The sequence below is a fragment of the Lissotriton vulgaris genome, chromosome 3_1 (assembly GCF_964263255.1).
Source record: "Lissotriton vulgaris chromosome 3_1, aLisVul1.2, whole genome shotgun sequence".
In the NCBI taxonomy this organism is placed as follows: domain Eukaryota; kingdom Metazoa; phylum Chordata; class Amphibia; order Caudata; family Salamandridae; genus Lissotriton; species Lissotriton vulgaris.
The window spans coordinates 821,636,352-821,655,437 of record NC_141689.1 but is presented as its reverse complement, the minus strand read 5'-3'; positions in this window follow the sequence as shown (position 1 = coordinate 821,655,437).

Below are 19,086 nucleotides of genomic sequence, written 5' to 3'. Positions count from 1 at the left end.
AAAATAAATTCCAGGAATAACTGTCTCTTCCCTTGTTAAAATTTAACACATGCTTCCAAAACTTCGAATGAGTGCTCACAATTACTAATCCCAATGTGCTTCTTTCTGAAATGGTTTCTCCTTTTTGGTTTCTTCTAGGTTCTCCTTCTTTCTGTCTGGTTGTCTATCTAATTTTAGGTTAGGTTAAGCCATTATCTTTTTGTATTAATCTTTTCCTTTCTTCCAAACAATTTTTAAAACATCTTCCTCTTTTTTTGCATCATGAAAAATCTGAGCTCTTCTCTCCTCCGATGTTAAAATGAACTTCTTTTCTAATGGCCTCACTGAATCTGTTACAGTCTTTTAACAGGGTCTTTAAGTGTGGGAGATGTAAAGAAATACCCTGCAAATTCCATGTCTTTTGCTTGTGGATGAAGATTCATTCTTTTCTGAACAGGAACTTTGGAATAGATCATTTCATAATTGGAAAAATAATTTTCAAAACGTTCGAATCTGTACAATAGACTCCGTAAGATACTACATGTAATTGCATAAGACAATGGGATGTGATGATACGTCACTTCTTCAGCAGCTAAAGAAGGTAAGTATGCACAGACATAACTTTGTTTGTTGAGCGTCTAAAGCTTGAGTGTATTCTTGAACTAATCTACAATAAGCAATTGATGGAATATTTTCTTTTGAGTAATCTATAAATGAAGCTTTTAATTTTGTCTCATCTATTGTGTGTGCAGGAGTTTTAGATGCAGGTGTATATTTAAGGGCCTGATTACGAGTTTGGCGGATGGGATAGTCTGTCATAAACGTGACAAATATCCTGTCCGCCATATTGCAAGTTCCATTGGATGTAATAGAATTATAGATTGGGTGACGGGATATCCATCACATTTGTGACAAAGTAACCCTGTCCGCTAAACTTGTAATCAGGCCCTAAGGGTTTCTATCTCTGGTGTAAAACTAATTCCATCTAAAGCGACTTTTATTGCTAATCCAACAACCGTTAGTGTAATAATAATCACTTTTCTACAATTAGCTTGTGAAAGGATACATGTTTGTCTACAGTTAGACCTTGAGTAGAGTATAGCAGCAGGCAGATTCAACTCTCTGCAGTGACTTCTACTTGTCCAAATGTGCAAAACCTTTGGTGATCAACTTCCAGATATTTAATTCACCTTATATACAAATATCTTCATGAGACATCCCTAGACCTACTCCATCATCTTCTAAGTGTGTTATCCATACTCTTCTACAGAAACAATGGTCCTAGGTAAATCTTCTTAATTCTTTTTATTAAATTTTGTTAATTGTTTATTTTCAATTTCATTTATATCAATCTTTTATTTTTTACTTTAAACACAGTTCATCATTTGTCATCTCAGTTAACACAGTTTTGAATTTACTAAACAGTGCTTATCAAGTTCTTTATTGTAATTCTAGCTTCAGAATTCCTATTTAATCGATATTGTTTTTAGTGTAGCATATCATGGTGGTTCAATTCTTTTGTTTCAGTTCATTAAAATTTTTAACTAATGCATGTGGCCCATTCTGTGAGTAATAAGTCCAGTCAGATGCAGAATCCTACAACAAGGTACTTTCTCTCTTTTCGATCCTCTTGGTGTATGTTGATCTTCTGCTTAGCTTATACCACTGGATTTTGTTTCTTCATTGATGGTTTGTGGTACAAGTTCAACTGACAACTGACACCCTTTATCTCAATTGCCTCCTACCATTTGGAAATTCTGATCTCATAGGGTTCTTTCTCTTCTCACACTTGTTCTCTCGCCTGGATCATTTGATTGCTCTGATGGTACTTCAACAGTTCCTTTATCCTTAGGCCTCAGTTCTTCCTCTTCATTGGGTAGTTCCACTCTAATTTCAAGAACCAGCACTGGTGAGAGAATTTGCTGTGCTTCACCCCCCTCTGGTCCTTCAGGATGTACGGGTGCAGGAGATCTTGGACTTAGCTCAAAGAACACCATGTCTTTGTATGGGCATCTTAGTCTCTGATTGTGCGAAGCATGCACCCAATTAGGTATCCGTTACAACGTGTATTTTCACTCTTAACTGCAAATTTGCCACTTTTATTAAGTAAGTTACTTTGTGGTTTGTTCCTCCTTGCTCACCCCTGTTTTCTCCTTGGTATGCTCCTTTGTTGGGCTGGAGGCTACCGTAGAATGTTGAGTGAAGCAGTTGCAGACTGTTGGGCTGTTGCTGAATACTTCTGGAGAGAGGAGTTGGTAATAAAGAAGAGTTCTTACCTGAAGCAGATATATGTATTTTTATCACTGGTGACAAACTGTGCAAGGGGACAGATGTAACCAGCTCCTTCCCTTCTCTGTGCCACTCCACCAGCTCTTCGTGAAGAAGCATTCCTCCTGGCCGACATCCTGTATGATTTCTGGCACCTCTTCTCTTCAACTTGAACTTCCTGGTGAGGTGATTCTACAATATTGGGGGACTGTTGGCGCTTTCTTCACTGCACGTGTAAGGCTCTGGGGATGATTGCCGTTCGCTTAATCCCTTTGGCTGCTGTATCCAACATACCAGGGCCCTCTTCTGAATCAATCCGGTATCTGCGGCAGTCACTATTAGATTTCATGGCGCAGCAATGTAGTTCTGCCACCGTTTCACAACTTTTATCATAGTGTGGCACTTTGACTTCTTTTGTGCGCCCAACAATATAGGGTGGGTGGGCAAGTGAGCCTGTGGCGGATACTTACAGCAAGCGGGAACCTTATCTGGAGTCTCCGTTCCCGACCTCACTTCGCCTGCTGCCGCATGCATTTCCAGTGCGACACCATACCTCTGCTGTTTCTCAGTGCCTCAGCAGCGTCCCGTGGGAAGGCTCAGGGGCCTTCCAGTATTATCCTTGTCCGGTGGTATTCTTCCAGAGAGCGAGTTGTGACCGCGTTTCCATTTTCGGGTTCCCCAGAAAAGGAGTCTAGCCCATGACGCAACCGTCATTACTTCTGTTCCGAGGAACACCCTGGCGCCCTAGCCTCCTCACAGCCGGCACAAATTAATTTAGTCAGAGACGCTTTGGGGCCCCAGCCTCCTCACAGCGGGCCCAAGTCAATTTCGTCAGAGACGCTTCGACGCACCGGCCTCCTCACAGCCGGCCAAAGTCAATTCCTATAGAGACGCCCCCGCGCTCCAGCCTCCTCACAGCCGACCCAAGTCAATTTCTTCAGAGACGCTCCCAGCGCCCCAGCCTCCTCTCAGCTGGCCCAAGTCAGTTTCCTGAGAGAGGCGCTCCATCAAGTACCATTCAAAAGGCATTTCTCATCATTTGATTTTCTTTGGAGACACGCACTCCTTAGCGTGTCAATTTATGTTAGTACTGTGCTAATCCACGGTGACACGCACACCTGTGACATCTTCTGGAATGCACAGTGCCATCAGGAGTGCAGGGAGGCTATTGTCACCAACAAAATACCTCTCTACACTCATCCCCAGCATCAACGCGTGTCATTTATAAGTGCAATCCATTAGTGCTTAACGGTGACACGCACACCATTTTTGATTCATCACATTTTATTGCATTTACTACTATTAGTGTGTTTCCATATTTCGACAATAGATTTACGATGACACGCACACCTACAATTGTGTGTCATCATAATTTGGATTGGGTAACACCATATTATGGGTAATCTCACGGAGACACACACTCCTTGTACAAGCTGAATACACTTCTGACCTGGTAATTTTCACTGTTAATTTTCACTGTTCATTTTCATGCTCTTCTCAGGTAATCACTCATTTTAGAACATCATTGTTCCACAGTTTTCTTCTTGATAATTCCTTCTTCAAGGTGTGTCATTCTTAGTCATGGTGACACACACACCTGTAAGCTTCTGTTCTTTCTGCATTTCATTCATTGTGGTGATAGTTATACTTTCAATTGTATGAATTCTCGTTAAGAACTTCATGGTGCACACTCTACCATTTACCATTTACTTGCACACTTCTTGGAGGATTAAGACAACATCCAGTGTATTACTTTTCAAACCATCGTACAAACAGCGTCCCACACAGCATTGAAATATCGCCATTTCATATTTGCTATCCTTTTGAGGGTGCTATCTTATAATATGGCGGCTGCAAGCATGTCCCAACCAGCACCATTTTTGAATGAATTCGGAGAACCCAGCATCCCATAGGAAGAATGGGAGAAAATCTTCAAATCATATCTTGTAGCCATTGGAGGAGAAAATCATGGTCCTAATGGAAGAAATATATTTGAATCACTTCCAGAACCAGAAGTTGAGGAAGATGATGAGGACATTTACAATACCACCTTGATAAAGCTATGTATTCATTTTGGGGACCAAGTACATATAGTGTTAGAAAGACACAAGTTCTTCAGTCGTTCTCAAGGCAATCAAGAAAGTGTTTCTGCTTACATTGCAGTTCTTGGTGGTCTCAACAAACTATATGATTTCCAGGACCTTAATGATTCATTAATCAGAGACCAATTGGTACGTTGTACAAATCACAAAGAAATTGAGAGAAAATTATTGGAGAAACAACCCGATCTCCAAGAGGCAATTAAAATTGCAAAGTCCATTGAGCACACAGCAATTTGCATAAAAGAAATACATTCTTCTGACTTCAATGATAAAGTGGCAGAAATAACCAACCTAGAAGAAGAGTCAGAAGTTTACAACATCAAGAATGACCCACCCAAATCTAAGAATGATAATTGGCGCAACCGCACATGAGATTCTGAGAAATCCAAATTAAAATGCTATCGCTGTGGAAGCAACAATCATTTGGCCAACAATCCTAATTGTCAAGCCAAATCTGCTTGGTGCAGGAAGTGTAACAAAACGGGGAACCTAGCAAGAATTTGTGGATGCTTCCCAAAGAATAGGTTCAGTGATGATAAAGCCCAAGTAAAGAAAATTATTCTACAAATTAATGAAGTTGAAGTTAATGACCAACAAAATTATCCTGAATGTAATGTTTCCATTGATGGGAAAAGTGTCAAAATGTTTGCAGACTCTTGTTCTCCCTTCACCCTTGTGAACTTCTTAGATTTCAAATAAATTTTAGGTAAAGAACAAGACAAGCTTTGTAAGGCAGACATAGCTCCCAGTGGTTACAATAGCGACCCCATAGATATGAAAGGAATGTTCAAGTCTCTCATTTCTTTTAAAGACCGTTCCACTGTAGGTAAAGTATATGTTGTAGAGAATGGATCCAACTTATTGGGATGGCAACATCAAAGAGAACTGGGGATTAAGCTAGACCCCAATGATCCAGAACAAGTTTTGACTGTAAATCCTTCAAACAACAGTGAGCACATTGCTAGTGAGTTCGCAGAAGTATTTTCAGAGAATTTAGGATTACTTAAAGACTTTCAACACAGAATTCAGTTAAATCAGAATGCGAAACCAGTGATTCACAAAGCCAGACCTATTCCCCATCTTATATGGGAACCTCTAAGGAAAGAGTTGCCCAGATTAGAAAAATTAAACATCATGCAACCCTTCGATTGCTCAGAATGGGTGGCCCCCATCGTCATCGCTAAAAAAAATCATAGCCGAGACATCAGAATGTGCATTGACTTACGGGACTTAAACAACAGCATATTAGTGGAAAGGCACAATTTACCCCGCATCCATGAGATGCTGAGCACCATGGGGGAGGCCACTCATTTTAGTGTTCTGGAATTCTCCATGGCGTACCATCAAGTGGAGTTACATCCAGGCTCTAAAAGACTCACTGCATTCACTACACCTTTGGGAACTTACATGTTCTGTCGCATGCCTTTCGGATTGGCCTCTGCAGCGGTGGTATTTCAGAAAATCATGCAACATGTCTTAGATAATGTACCCAAGACATTACGCTTTCAGGATGATGTTCTGATCTACGGTGCCAATATTTAAGAACATAACAACATACTAAGACAAGTCCTTTCTAAAATCAGAGATGCAGGACTCACGCTTAAAAAGGAGAAATGTCAATTGGGTGTGGAGTCCGTAGAATACTTTGGGCATTGCATCTCTAGGGAAGGGTTTAAACCTAAATATTGCCTAATCGTAGCAGTAAGGGAGGCTCCAGCACCTGCCAACAAAGATGAGCTTCAATCATTCTTAGGTTTGGCAGAATCCATGGCGAAATATGTCAATCACTTTGCTGACTAGACTGCCAACCTCAGAGAACTCACGAAAAAGAACACTCATTTCCAATGGTCAGATGAACATCAGTTGCCGTTTTCAAAAGTGAAAGAGGGCATACTCACTGCTCCGTACTTGTGTAACTTTGAACACAACCGTAAGACTATTCTTACTACAGACGCTAGCAGTAAAGGTTTAGGGGCCACTCTATCAAAAATTATTGATGGCAAAGAAAGAATTGTTGTGTTTGCCTCACGATCCCTCACCAAAGCAGAAATGAACTATTCTGTGGTGGAAAGAGAAGCTTTAGCATGTTTTTGGGGGGTGCAACATTTTAAATTCTTTCTTTGGGGCATTCAATTTTGTATACGTACGGACCACACACCTCTGATTTTTATGTTTAACCCTAAAAATAACTCTTGCAACACACCTCGTATAGCTAAATGGATACTGGGATTGTTTTAGAGTTGAATATGTTTCAGGTATACAAAACTCTGCAGCAGATTTTCTTTCCAGAAGTCCCATTCATAAAGAAGAACATTTTGAAACCCCTGAGCACCCCATCTTTCAACTCAATCTCACTACCATCTCTTCTCAAGAGTGGTCAGATTGCATGGGTACAGATAACACCATGACACAACTAATTTCTTATACTATACACAGTTGTCCCAATTCTCCAGATCATATAGGTACAGATATAAAGAAATTCTGGGAGGTACGTCATGAACTTAACATGGATCAAGGAATTTTATTTAGGAACAGCAAAATAGTCCCACCTGAGGCTCTTAGAAACAAGATAATTGACCTTGTCCATGTGGGTCATTTAGGCAGGAGCTTAACCAAAAGCTAGACTTCGTGAACGGAACGGTTCTGGTTCCCCAATATAGATTCAATAGTGGAAACAAAGGTGAAGAGTTGCATAATATGTGCCAGCAGTGACAAATCTAAGATAACTAGGAAAACCCCTATCTCCCCAATATCTGTACCAGATGAACCGTGGGAGAGGATTGCATTAGACATAATGGGTACCTTTAACTTCAGGGGGATAGTAAAACAATTTGCACTGGTATTAGTAGACTACCATTCACGTTGGACAGTAGTCAAAATGGTCAACCAAATAACAACTGTGTCTGTCATTCAATTTTTCAAAGACACCTTTGTTATAGAAGGCATACCGTCCTCCATAATCACAGATAATGGAGTCCAGTTTACTTCTCATGCCATGACAGAATTCCTTAGTGAACTTAACATATCCCATTTAAGAACAACCCTCTACTGTTCCAGGGCCAATGGTCTTGTAGAAAGAATGAACCGTATGGTCAAAGGTTGTATACAACTAACAATTGTCAACAGAATTCCCATTCATCAGGCATTACAAGAAATATAGTGGGCTTACCACACCACTCCTAATCTAATTACTGGCATCTCCCCTTTCTCTGCCTTGAGAGGAAGGAAACCTTGTACCAAATTCTTTCCGAACTGGTTGGGAGGGGGAACTCACGTCACGAACGACATGCAAGCTTTTAAAGAACAAATAAATACTCACCAAACCAAGTATAAAACTCACTATGAAACCAAACATGGAACCAAAATCCCACAATGGAAAGTGGGAGACTGTGTATGTATTGAGAACCCAAGAGGAAGCAATCCTGAAACAGAATTTTCTAAACCTATGTGTATAACAGCAGTAAGAAACAACACAGCTATTTTGGACAATGACCAAATATGGAGTATGGACAGGTTAACTAAAGCACAACACACACACAGCCAATCATCTGATCACAGATTCACCATAGAGTCACATGGTCAACACCCAACTGAATTACCTACTACTCAAAGAATCTGCAAGACTCCAGGTTGGCAGAAAGACTTTTTTATGTACAAATGGTTTATTGTTTTATTATGCATTGGGGGAAGATGTGTTACAACATGTATTTTCACTCTTAACTGTAAATTTGCCACTTTTATCAAGTAAGTTACTTTGTGGTTCGTTCTTCCTTGCTCGCCCCTGTTTTCCCCTTGGTATTCTCCTTCGTTGTGCTGGAGGCTACCTTAGAATGTTGAGTGAAGCAGTTGCTGACTGTTGGGTAGTTGCTGAATACTGCTGGAGAGAGGAGTTGGTAATAAAGAAGAGTTCTTACCTGAAGAAGATATATGTCTTTTTATCAGTATCCAACACATTTGCGGCAGTTTTGGTTATCAAGATGACCTGGTTTGTGCCTTTCCACTTCCAGGCAGGAATTTCATATGTTACTTCAGCAAAACAAAATCCCCTGGGTTAAGATCATAACACTGCTCCTGATGTAGACTGGCAGTGGCAACTCCAACCTGGTGAGAAATACACTACATCAGCTAATCCTTTGCCGTAGTAGAGTATCATGTGATCTGTGATGTTTACAAGCGCATTTGCAGATATAGCAGGCTGTATCATAGCATGACCCATGAGGATTTCATGCAGAGATAATTCTGTTCACCTGTCTGTGGTGCTTCAAAGATTAATCAAAACCATTGAGAAAGCATCTGCCATTCCAACAAAGTGGATGTGCAAACCAATGAGGCTTCAATGTGCCATTCAAGTGCTTGGCTATCCCCAAAGTCTTGGGACGATAGTGACAGTGCAATTTCTGTTTCACTTGAAGAGCCACACACAGCATTCTAAGGACCTCCTTATTGATGTTGATCTCTGGGCCTGATTCCAGAGAAACAGAGAATCCAAACCGCAGAATGAGTTCACATAACAGCAGTTTAGCTACAGTGAGACTGCGTTGGGTAGGCTTCCACTCATTAGGAGAAAATGCCCCCTATAACCAGGACATACCTCACCCCATTGAAAAAAGGCATTTTAATAAAGTCCAACGGTATCCTATTAAAAGGTCCTCCTGATCTTCAAATGAGGCTAAATGTTAACAGGGTTCTCCTTTCTATATTTATCTGCTGGCATGCAACACACCTATGGTTAGCTCTTCAGCTAAAATCCTGAATTGAGGATTAAACCAATGTTGTCTAAACACTCTAACCATTGCATACCTTCCAATGTGTGCAGGACAGTGGAAATGTTGTGTCATGGTGGACAGCAAACTCTCTTGCAACACTGGTCTTCTATCTGATGATGGTCATATATCATTTGTATTTTAACACATCCTGCTCTGATTCATCTTTGCTGTTCTGCCTCTGAAACTTCTTCCTGTGGACATTTGATTTTTCCCCGAGTATTAGCTACTGATAACAAAAATGAAAAGATAATGTTTTTCAGACTCATCTGTATATTCTCCATTAAACATGCATGCCACAAGTGCATAATACCATGCAACTTCATCAGCATATTGACTTCCAACGGTCACATAGTCATTGCCACTTCTTTGAGCTGCACATTTAACTACAACAATCTCTTGGTGTAACTGCAAAGCTTCATGTGAATTAATTGCATATTCCCTATTTCTGACAGGGGAACGTGATGATGGCATAAATAACCTTTGTGACCATAACTGCCCAGAATCATGGACCACACTAAAGTCATATTGACTATCTAGACATATAGTCACTCTCAATTGAGCTGAAAGACAGCAAGCTCTTGCAAGGGCAATTCATTCCGCCACTTGTGCAGGGGTAATATGTCGAAGCCAGTAGGCTTCTACCACTTTCTGAATTTTGTATAATCTGCTTTCAAAGTTCCTTCATTGTCTCTTAGACATGAGCCCTCCACAAATATTACATAGTCGGGCACATTAAGAGGTTCATCCTCAATGTCTTGTCTTGACTTGGTGCACACATCAGTAACATCCAGGCAGTCTTGCTCAACTTCATTTCTATCAGTTTCACTTTCAGGCAAAGATAATAATTTAGACGGATTGAGTGTGTGACACCTTTTCCAAACAACATCACCTACAGCAAATATTTGTTGTTCATAATTTGTAAGTCTGTCAAATACTGAGTTTTAGTACGGGTGAGTAAAATCTCAAAAGAATGAGGGACAATCACTGTTAGGGGGTGTCCTACTACTATGCTCTTGCAACTCTAAAAACTGACTCCAACTGCTGCAACAGCTTTACAGCATCCTATAGTCCCGCGGCAACAGGGCTAAGAGTAGGTGAAAAATAAATCACAGGTCTCTGAGGATCTCTATGCAATTGAGTAGGCAGCTCTCCATCTCACTGCAAAACAATGTGAACATTGTACTATGATCAGGCATTCCTAGTGCCAAACACAACAGAGACTTTCTCTCAGCTCTAGGAAAGCTTTCAAGCAATCATTGTCCCATGGAAGCAGATCAGGTACATCCTTGTTTGTTAGTCTCAGTCCACAAAACCTTTGAAAGCTTTACAAATCTGTCAACTTGTGTATACTACTGAGCGAGCTTCTCTCTTAGCTTTGGAAATGTTGCGAAATCACCTCTACTCCACGGTACGTGAACATACACTCCACCTGGTAATTCCTTCATAGGAAAAGTTACAGCCTCATCTTCATCTGGGGGTAGTTGTGAGGGCTTACCGTTGTTCTCTGTGGCATATGATTGTTTCTTTTTCTTTCCTTGTTTCTTTGCCCACTTGCTCTCCTGTGCAATTGGTGTCATAAAGACAATACTTGTTACTTCTCTCAATGATTGAACATTTTGTGGTGGCATCCAGGCAACAATTTGTGAATTTTGCATTGTCGGCATAAGCCCCGTTGTAGTTACTCCTCCTACAGCACCTTGAACAGCGGCATTTGGAACAATATTCATTGGGGCAGTTGCCACAGGCACCACCAATTTGCAAAAACAACAGGTGATGGACCGAATGAGGATCAATGTCACACATTCAACCCAGTCAAAAGATCTGGGTCCTAATCCATCGTTTTTTTGCACTCCACACCACCCTGGGTTAGACAATGGCGATATGCAAATCAGCTCTGACCCTGTTCCCAATGGGAACAGTCCAGTCCGAACTACAAAAGCCATGTCCTTCCCAGAACGGAATCAAGCATCCGAGGACCGGACCGGTTTCGAGGTAACACCTCTCATCAGCCCGGCTAGCTTGACTCCAGTGGTGTGGAGTGCCTGGGACCCACGTCTGGGCATCCCCAGTACACTTATAGCGAGTTTGCAAAAACAACAGGTGATGGACCGAATGAGGATCAATGTCACACATTCAACCCAGTCAAAAGATCTGGGTTGAATGTGTGACATGGCAGAGCTGATACAACTTGTGACACTGGGGCAGAAACAGTCACAATTGAAGCAGTAACACCTGGAGCTATTACGGTACGGACTACTTCAACAGCTGCAGAAGCAATCAGAAGTGCTGGAAGCAGTCTTTCAATCTGAATTGTATTCGGATCAAATAGGGTCTGTCATGACTGTAGTATTAGCGATTGTATATAAACAATAGAGGAACGAGGAGAGATATTTAATGAGGTCCTAAACCCACACTCCTCATAGAGTAATACAATAAACAAGTAAATGAGTTAGTTCCTCTTGTGGGGCTCGTTTAACCCTATGTAATGTGGAATCACTGGTCTGATCCTCAGAGACATATGGGACCTGAGTGGTCATATCATGGAGCCCTCTCACTCCTAAAAGGGTGTTGTGAGAAGTTGGCCTGATATATGATATCCACTAATTAAAGTGGGCACCTCGCACCAGTCCCAACAACCCTTAAGGTGATTTAAGAGTTCAAAGTTAACTTTAGAAAGCTATCCAAGTGGAGCTGTGGAGAGCAGCCTTCAGGCTTAATCTTGAAGGAATGTTAAGCAGCTTGTTTTTACCAGAATGCAATCTTATGGTATTTGGTTAAATAAAAGGAGAACCACACAGTAGTTATAAAATATGTATTTATTATTATAACACACTCTAAATACCTCACCGTATCTGCTACATGCAGATAAACACAAAGCATACAATACTTTAGCCCAGAAACAATCGTAAGTAGCACAAATACCCAGTGGGCTCCAGGGGAAAACATACCATATACTAAAAAAGTGGCATATGACCACATTTCAGTTGTTATCCCCCTCAACTATGCATTTGCTCCCTCTCTTTTTTCCTTCATTCCATTGAGCAGCTGCATAAATTCACACTGCTGTCTTTTCCCTATTCTGGTACTTTTGTTTCTCTTTGGCATGGGCGGTTCACTCCCAAGCATTTAATGCTTCAGACTGTGTAGGTCTAGGAAGAGGCTTCATTTCATATAAATTTTCAATAATCTCTGAATTGAAAGAACCATATTGTGGAAATTTGAGTGGCCCTACGTTTTCAGTGATCTTGCACCACTGACGAAGTCACAAACATATATGAAGCCCTACATTTGTTGCCATATAATGAGCTTGCGTATCCCTTCAGTGGTACCTTTTCACCCTCCAGAACTGGGACTCGCACATCACTCATTATCAAATCTCTAAGGACTTTGAAGCAGTTCATAATTGCAAGAATTCAACAATAAATGAACAGTAAGCAAATTAAGAAATTGCAATGTTTTTGTTCAGTTTACCATTCTGTATGTGCCAATAATTTCCTCCAATCTTATCCCAATTTTCTTTCACACACCTATCACAGCTTAATACTTGATGACTCGGCAACCAATCTCTCCGAGGCATGTCACACCTGCTTACCTATCCTAGTGTGGCACACTCAAGTAATTCTTCAGTCCTTGCAGAGGTTCATATGGCCGAGATACCCGCCACCCCCTCTCAACACAATCCCCAAAAGGAGGGAAACCGGAAACAGTTCTTGAAGTTTTTGGAAGTGGGATGGAGTGACCATCCCGGCCGTATTTATTAAAACAAAATTAAAACATTAAACGTTTCATGTTATGTACAATTTCATTACCATATTGCGATGTTTGGCTAACCTTAACAGATTCTTTAATACAGAGGTTCTCCTAGCCGAACTAGCAACCTACAAAACATTTCTTGACATATTGAAATTGTACAACCTAACGTTTAAGGGCCAACGGCAAGGTCATAACCGGTGTCAAGATCCCTAACCAGACTTACCCCTCCCACTTGGGATGGGCGACAGCACGGAGGCGTACCTCAAGTGCAACTACTACCAATTTCCCTTGACTTGACGGGGGCACCTAAAAACTCGACGCCAGTTAAAGGTCGTTCGAATACTCGTGTGAGGTATCTAGAAGGTATCGTGGACCTTATCCCAACCCCACACAACTTACCGCATCTGCCGTCGCAGATGTCACTGGCCCCGGGAAATTCCCCAGGAGGGGGCTGTAACCCCTCCTACAAAGGAAGGGGCCTTGACCGCCTTTCCTTTACTTCCGGCGACCCATCCTTAGAAGGGACCGCCTCCCCATTGAGGGGCCAATGGCCACCTCTCCCGAGCGCTCCCATCCGTGTTGGGTGACGCCCACTCATAGGGATCTACTAATTAGTGCTCACCGATCATGACCTTACCGCCTACCAAAATAAATACGACAGTGCAAATTAACCTAAGAATACATTGGCCACTATGACCGAAAGAGCATGCATCAAAATTCAACACTAAACTGAATATCTTTAATGGCAAACATACTCAAAAACGACCATTCTTTATTAACTCAAAATCAACATGGCACTACAACCTGTAAACGAAAACAGAAACAAAATTAATCAACTTTATTATACACAACTGGCTGTCTTCAGGGGCTGGTGGGTGGGTTTCAAAATTGGCTCTTCGTTCTGTCCCGAGCTCACGTGCAGCGAGGAGGTGCAGCTTCAGAGCACAAGAACAAGAGGATGTCTTCTGGTCTTGCGTCCCTTTTTATCCGTCTTCAGGGCGGGCGTATACCCGCCCCTGCCTGCCCTGAGGGCGTGGCTGGCTGCGTCGGTGTCTAGGCCAGCCCACTCTAGGGCGGGAACGAGCGCGCCCCAGCTACGCCGCTTCGGGCATACCAGCTGAGACGCGCCTCCCGCCCAAAAATGGCTTCCCGGGGGGATCGAGGCACTCGGCCATACGTTCGGGGGGACCGAGTTGGTCGCCCCTTTCCATATGGCCGAGATACCCGCCACCCCCTCTCAACACAATCCCCAAAAGGAGGGAAACCGGAAACAGTTCTTGAAGTTTTTGGAAGTGGGATGGAGTGACCATCCCGGCCGTATTTATTAAAACAAAATTAAAACATTAAACGTTTCATGTTATGTACAATTTCATTACCATATTGCGATGTTTGGCTAACCTTAACAGATTCTCTAATACAGAGGTTCTCCTAGCCGAACTAGCAACCTACAAAACATTTCTTGACATATTGAAATTGTACAACCTAACGTTTAAGGGCCAACGGCAAGGTCATAACCGGTGTCACGATCCCTAACCAGACTTACCCCTCCCACTTGGGATGGGCGACAGCACGGAGGCGTACCTCAAGTGCAACTACTACCAATTTCCCTTGACTTGACGGGGGCACCTAAAAACTCGACGCCAGTTAAAGGTCGTTCGAATACTCGTGTGAGGTATCTAGAAGGTATCGTGGACCTTATCCCAACCCCACACAACTTACCGCATCTGCCGTCGCAGATGTCACTGGCCCCGGGAAATTCCCCAGGAGGGGGCTGTAACCCCTCCTACAAAGGAAGGGGCCTTGACCGCCTTTCCTTTACTTCCGGCGACCCATCCTTAGAAGGGACCGCCTCCCCATTGAGGGGCCAATGGCCACCTCTCCCGAGCGCTCCCATCCGTGTTGGGTGACGCCCACTCATAGGGATCTACTAATTAGTGCTCACCGATCATGACCTTACCGCCACAGGCCCGGATAGTTGACCGGCTATCCGGGCCCCCCACAAAAGTCCTACCTAAAGGTCATGTTTCAACGTTTTTAACCATGCTAAGAAGTCTCCTATGAGTAACTCATTTCCCACCCGAGACAAATGCACACCATCCCTTGAATACATACTGTCCTCATTAATACAACCATGCGAGATAGAATGCAATGTCCTGGAACGGAACAACCTATTCACTTTGTTATTAAGTTTTCTAACAAAATGGTTCAAAGCATGAATCGAAAAAGCCCCCCGCCACACTTTTCGTGGGATCATATGAGACCACGCAATTATGCACCCCGGAACTTTCCTTGCCAACCAACTTACAGTGGAAAGCATTGCCTCTAGGAGAAGTCGTCTACCGGTGGTGACCAAATCATTGCCCCCTAAATGTACTATGACTATAGACGGCGGTGACCTCGTCCGCCCTAACAAACCCTCAAAGAATGCCTGAAACTGGTCAATACAGAGACCGCCCCTTCCGTAGAAGGACATTCTGTACCCGTATTCCCCAGCTACGTGAATCATGTCACCTGCTTCGAATACGTCTGCGGCACGCCTCACGTATGAGTGGCCCACGACCCACACCTCCTTTCTCACAGCCGGTGATGTCTGACCGCTGGCCTGGTGTTGGGTCGACTGCATAGTCCGCCCCGCCTCGAAGGCTTGCGTAACTGAAAACCAAACAAAGACAAGAAGCGTGAGTACCTTATTACAGCTTCACAACATGTGCAACCGCACATACCTCTTATAACAATTGGAGGACCAACGCCCCACTCGTTTTACTTGTTCCACATTAAGACTCCTGGCTGTAGCTTCGGTGGCAGCCCCTATCCGAAAGGAATGGGTCCCAAACTCGCCCGGGTCCAAGCCCGCTGCGGTAATTGACATCGCCAGCACCCGCTGAAACTGAAATCTCGTCAGAGGGGTGGCGTCAGCGTGTCTCAACAATGTCCCTCCCCATGATGCCACCCTTCGTGCTAGGTAGTCTTCTAAACACTTTACCGGACACATGGAGGACCCTGGAATCCTGCGAATGACTACGCAGTCCCCTATCCCATCTTGATCGGTTTTGGACCTGACAAAGGATACAGTCATCGTCTCACCCCTGATCTGAACGTGTTCCCGGCACAGACCCCCCGCAACATCCTGCTTGTTCCTTGCCACCAGCTCACTTATCCTCATTGCCCCGTGAAATGCAAGCGTAAAAGCAGCTCGGAACAAACAGGCCTCGAACTGAGACGAGCATGTGGCGGGGAGTGTGGCCAGCAACTGGGACAACCTATCCAGACCTATCGGGCGCCTCTCGTCTACTCTGCGACCCTCAAGGCGTTGCCACCCACGCAGCGCTTTCTGTACTACAAAAGACGCTGTCGGGTCCTGGATATTATGAGCCCTGGCAACAAAGGAAATAGCAGCACGATGCCTCTGGGCTGTAGCCACCGACTTCCCAGCCCTACGCAAGGACATCAGAAAATGTACCACCCAATCCTCTTGCCCCCAAAGCCCCCCTCTCTCAGGCCCCAAAAAGGCTAAATAAGCCCGAAACGCCCCTTCGTATGCCTTCCTCGTCCTTGGTGCTAGACTCTCTCCCACGAGGTAACGAAGTTCGGGGTACCGAGAGACCAGAGAGCTTCGGGAAAGGGTGCCGGCTCTGGGTCCGCTGAGGGAAGGAAACCCGAGAAAGCCTGCATTTGAAAACGAGACAGTGCATCAGCAGCCTGATTCATCACCCCTGGGACATGTTTTGCTCTGAATACCACGTTCAGTTGCATACACAGTAAGACAATTTCTTTAAGCAGCCTTAAAATCATTTTACAACGTGCTGCCTGACTATTGATGCAGTCTACAACGGTCATATTGTCAGACCAAAATATGACGGAGTGATTTTTGAATCCATCGGGCCACGTTCTGAGGGCCACCAAAATGGGAAACAGTTCAAGGAAAGCAATATTACTCGTCAGCCCCTCTTCATGCCACCATGTTGGCCACCTTTGTGCCGACCATTTTGTGCCGAAGATGGCGCCGAAACCCATGCTTCCCGCTGAATCCGTCCATAGACCAAGCTCTTCAGAGGACAAGGCCGGTTTGTTCCAGACGACTCGACCATTGAAATCCGCCAAAAATGCTAACCAAATACGCATGTCTCGGCGGACCTCGGCCGATAATCTCGTGCGATGATGACCCTCTTTTAGGCCGACCATCGCCTGGGCAATCAAACGGGAAAAAGGGCGGGCCATCGGGATCACCCTTAGAGCAAAGTTCAACTTCCCCACCAATTGCTGCAATTGATGCAGCGTAACTTTAGAAGCATTTATACACACTTGCAGGGCTGCCCTGAATTTCGATACTTTGGGGGCTGGTAAACGAAAACAACCCTCACTAGAGTCCAACTCGATCCCCAGAAACTCGAGGCAAGTCGTGGGACCCACAGTCTTACCTGGTGCCAATGGCACGCCAAATCGATCCATTAATACACAAAATTCAGTCAAGGCCCGGGCACATTCGTCATCCCCAGCGGCCCCAAGGAACAGAAAGTCATCAAGGTAATGCATCACATTTCGAAAACCCGTTTCCTTCGTGTAAGCCCATTGTAAGAAACTACTGAATTTCTCAAAATATGCACAAGATATAGAGCACCCCATCGGCATACACCTATCCATGTAATATGAACCTTGAAACACGAATCCCAGAAGACGTTGGTCGTCCGGGTGTACCGGGAGCAAACGGAACGCTGACTCGATATCCGATTTCGCCATCAGCGTCCCGGGCCCCAGGCGATTCAAAATGGCTACGGCCTCATCGAATGATGCGTACCGCACCGAACATACCCCTGGATCAATTGCATCGTTCACAGAAAGGCCATGAGGAGCTGATAAATTGTGGATCAATCGAAACTCACCTGGGTCCTTTTTGGGGACCACCCCTAAAGGAGAACAGACAAAATTCTGTACCGGGGGAACCCTAAACGGGCCGGCAACCCGACCTCGGATAACCTCTTTCCGGATTTTGTCCTGAACTACATTCGTATGCTGTAAGATAGAAAGTTGGTTCTTACACGTCCCGACACCCTGAAAGTCCCCCACCGGGATGCGGAAACCATATGAAAAACCGTTTCGCAGCACCCCAGCAGAAGTACGATCTGGGTATTCGCTGAGCCAAGGAATCATCGCCAAGGTATCAATCGGGGTTGGTAAGGGCGCCCCTCGGACTACATTAGACCTGTTTGGCGCCTCCTCTACCCCCATTTTCACCCGTTTTGGCTCTGCACGAGGACTCAGGATGGGGGGCCCCGCAACCACTACATTCGTGCTTGAATTTACAGGATCCCGGGGGCCTAGTACATTTACCTTTGTTGAAATTGAAACAGAAACCCCTCTTCCCTGTGTTGCCAGCGGGTCTCGGATAATCGTCGGTACCCGTACCCGACCGAAAGGGCGTCCCCCCATATTGGCGGGAGAACTCACCCACAGTACTCCCCACCAACGGTATTTTCAACATCCCGGACTCTTTCATTTTATCCCATGTCAAAGAATCATAACAGTCCCAGGTTAAACTTTTGTTATGCTCCATTGCTTTCCTGAACAGGTTGTCATAACAGAACCATTGGTTACCTTGGTGCGATATCGAGTACCCCATAATTCGTGACTGATATACTGGAAACTCAGGGAGCAATTCAGGCCTACGTTCCCCCAAAATTGACGTAAAAATTCCCCATGCATTGCCCCAATTGCCAATATTCTCATTCACTTTAAAGGCGGCCATTTTTGCACGCCAAACACTTGGATGCATCAGATCCTTCTGACTCTTAACAGTTTCAACTTCATAATGATCAACAAGCAAGGAGAAAATGTTTACGTATTCCCCAGCCCAAATCTTTTCCTTTATAGCCAAAGGAACATGTTGCCCCAATTTTTCTCTACGAGAGGGTGTTGACTCATCCCTCGCGATCGGCAATGGCCGCTTACCTGCACCGGACGCTGCTTCCGTCCCTCGTGGCTTGTCTATCGCCGCATCCGGCGCGGGCACCTTGGCTGTATCACGTTTCTCGCGCAACTGCTTTATGAGTGCTTGCGCTTCGGCAGCCATGGCGCCCCCATTACTGTCCCCCAACCATGCTGCTAACTGTGCCGCCAACTCGGGAGGCATATCCTCGGCAGATGTCGGGGTGACTACGACGGGAATCGGATTCCCTTCTTTCGGTACCGGGGCCGGTACCGGAACTGGCGCCTCGAGCGGG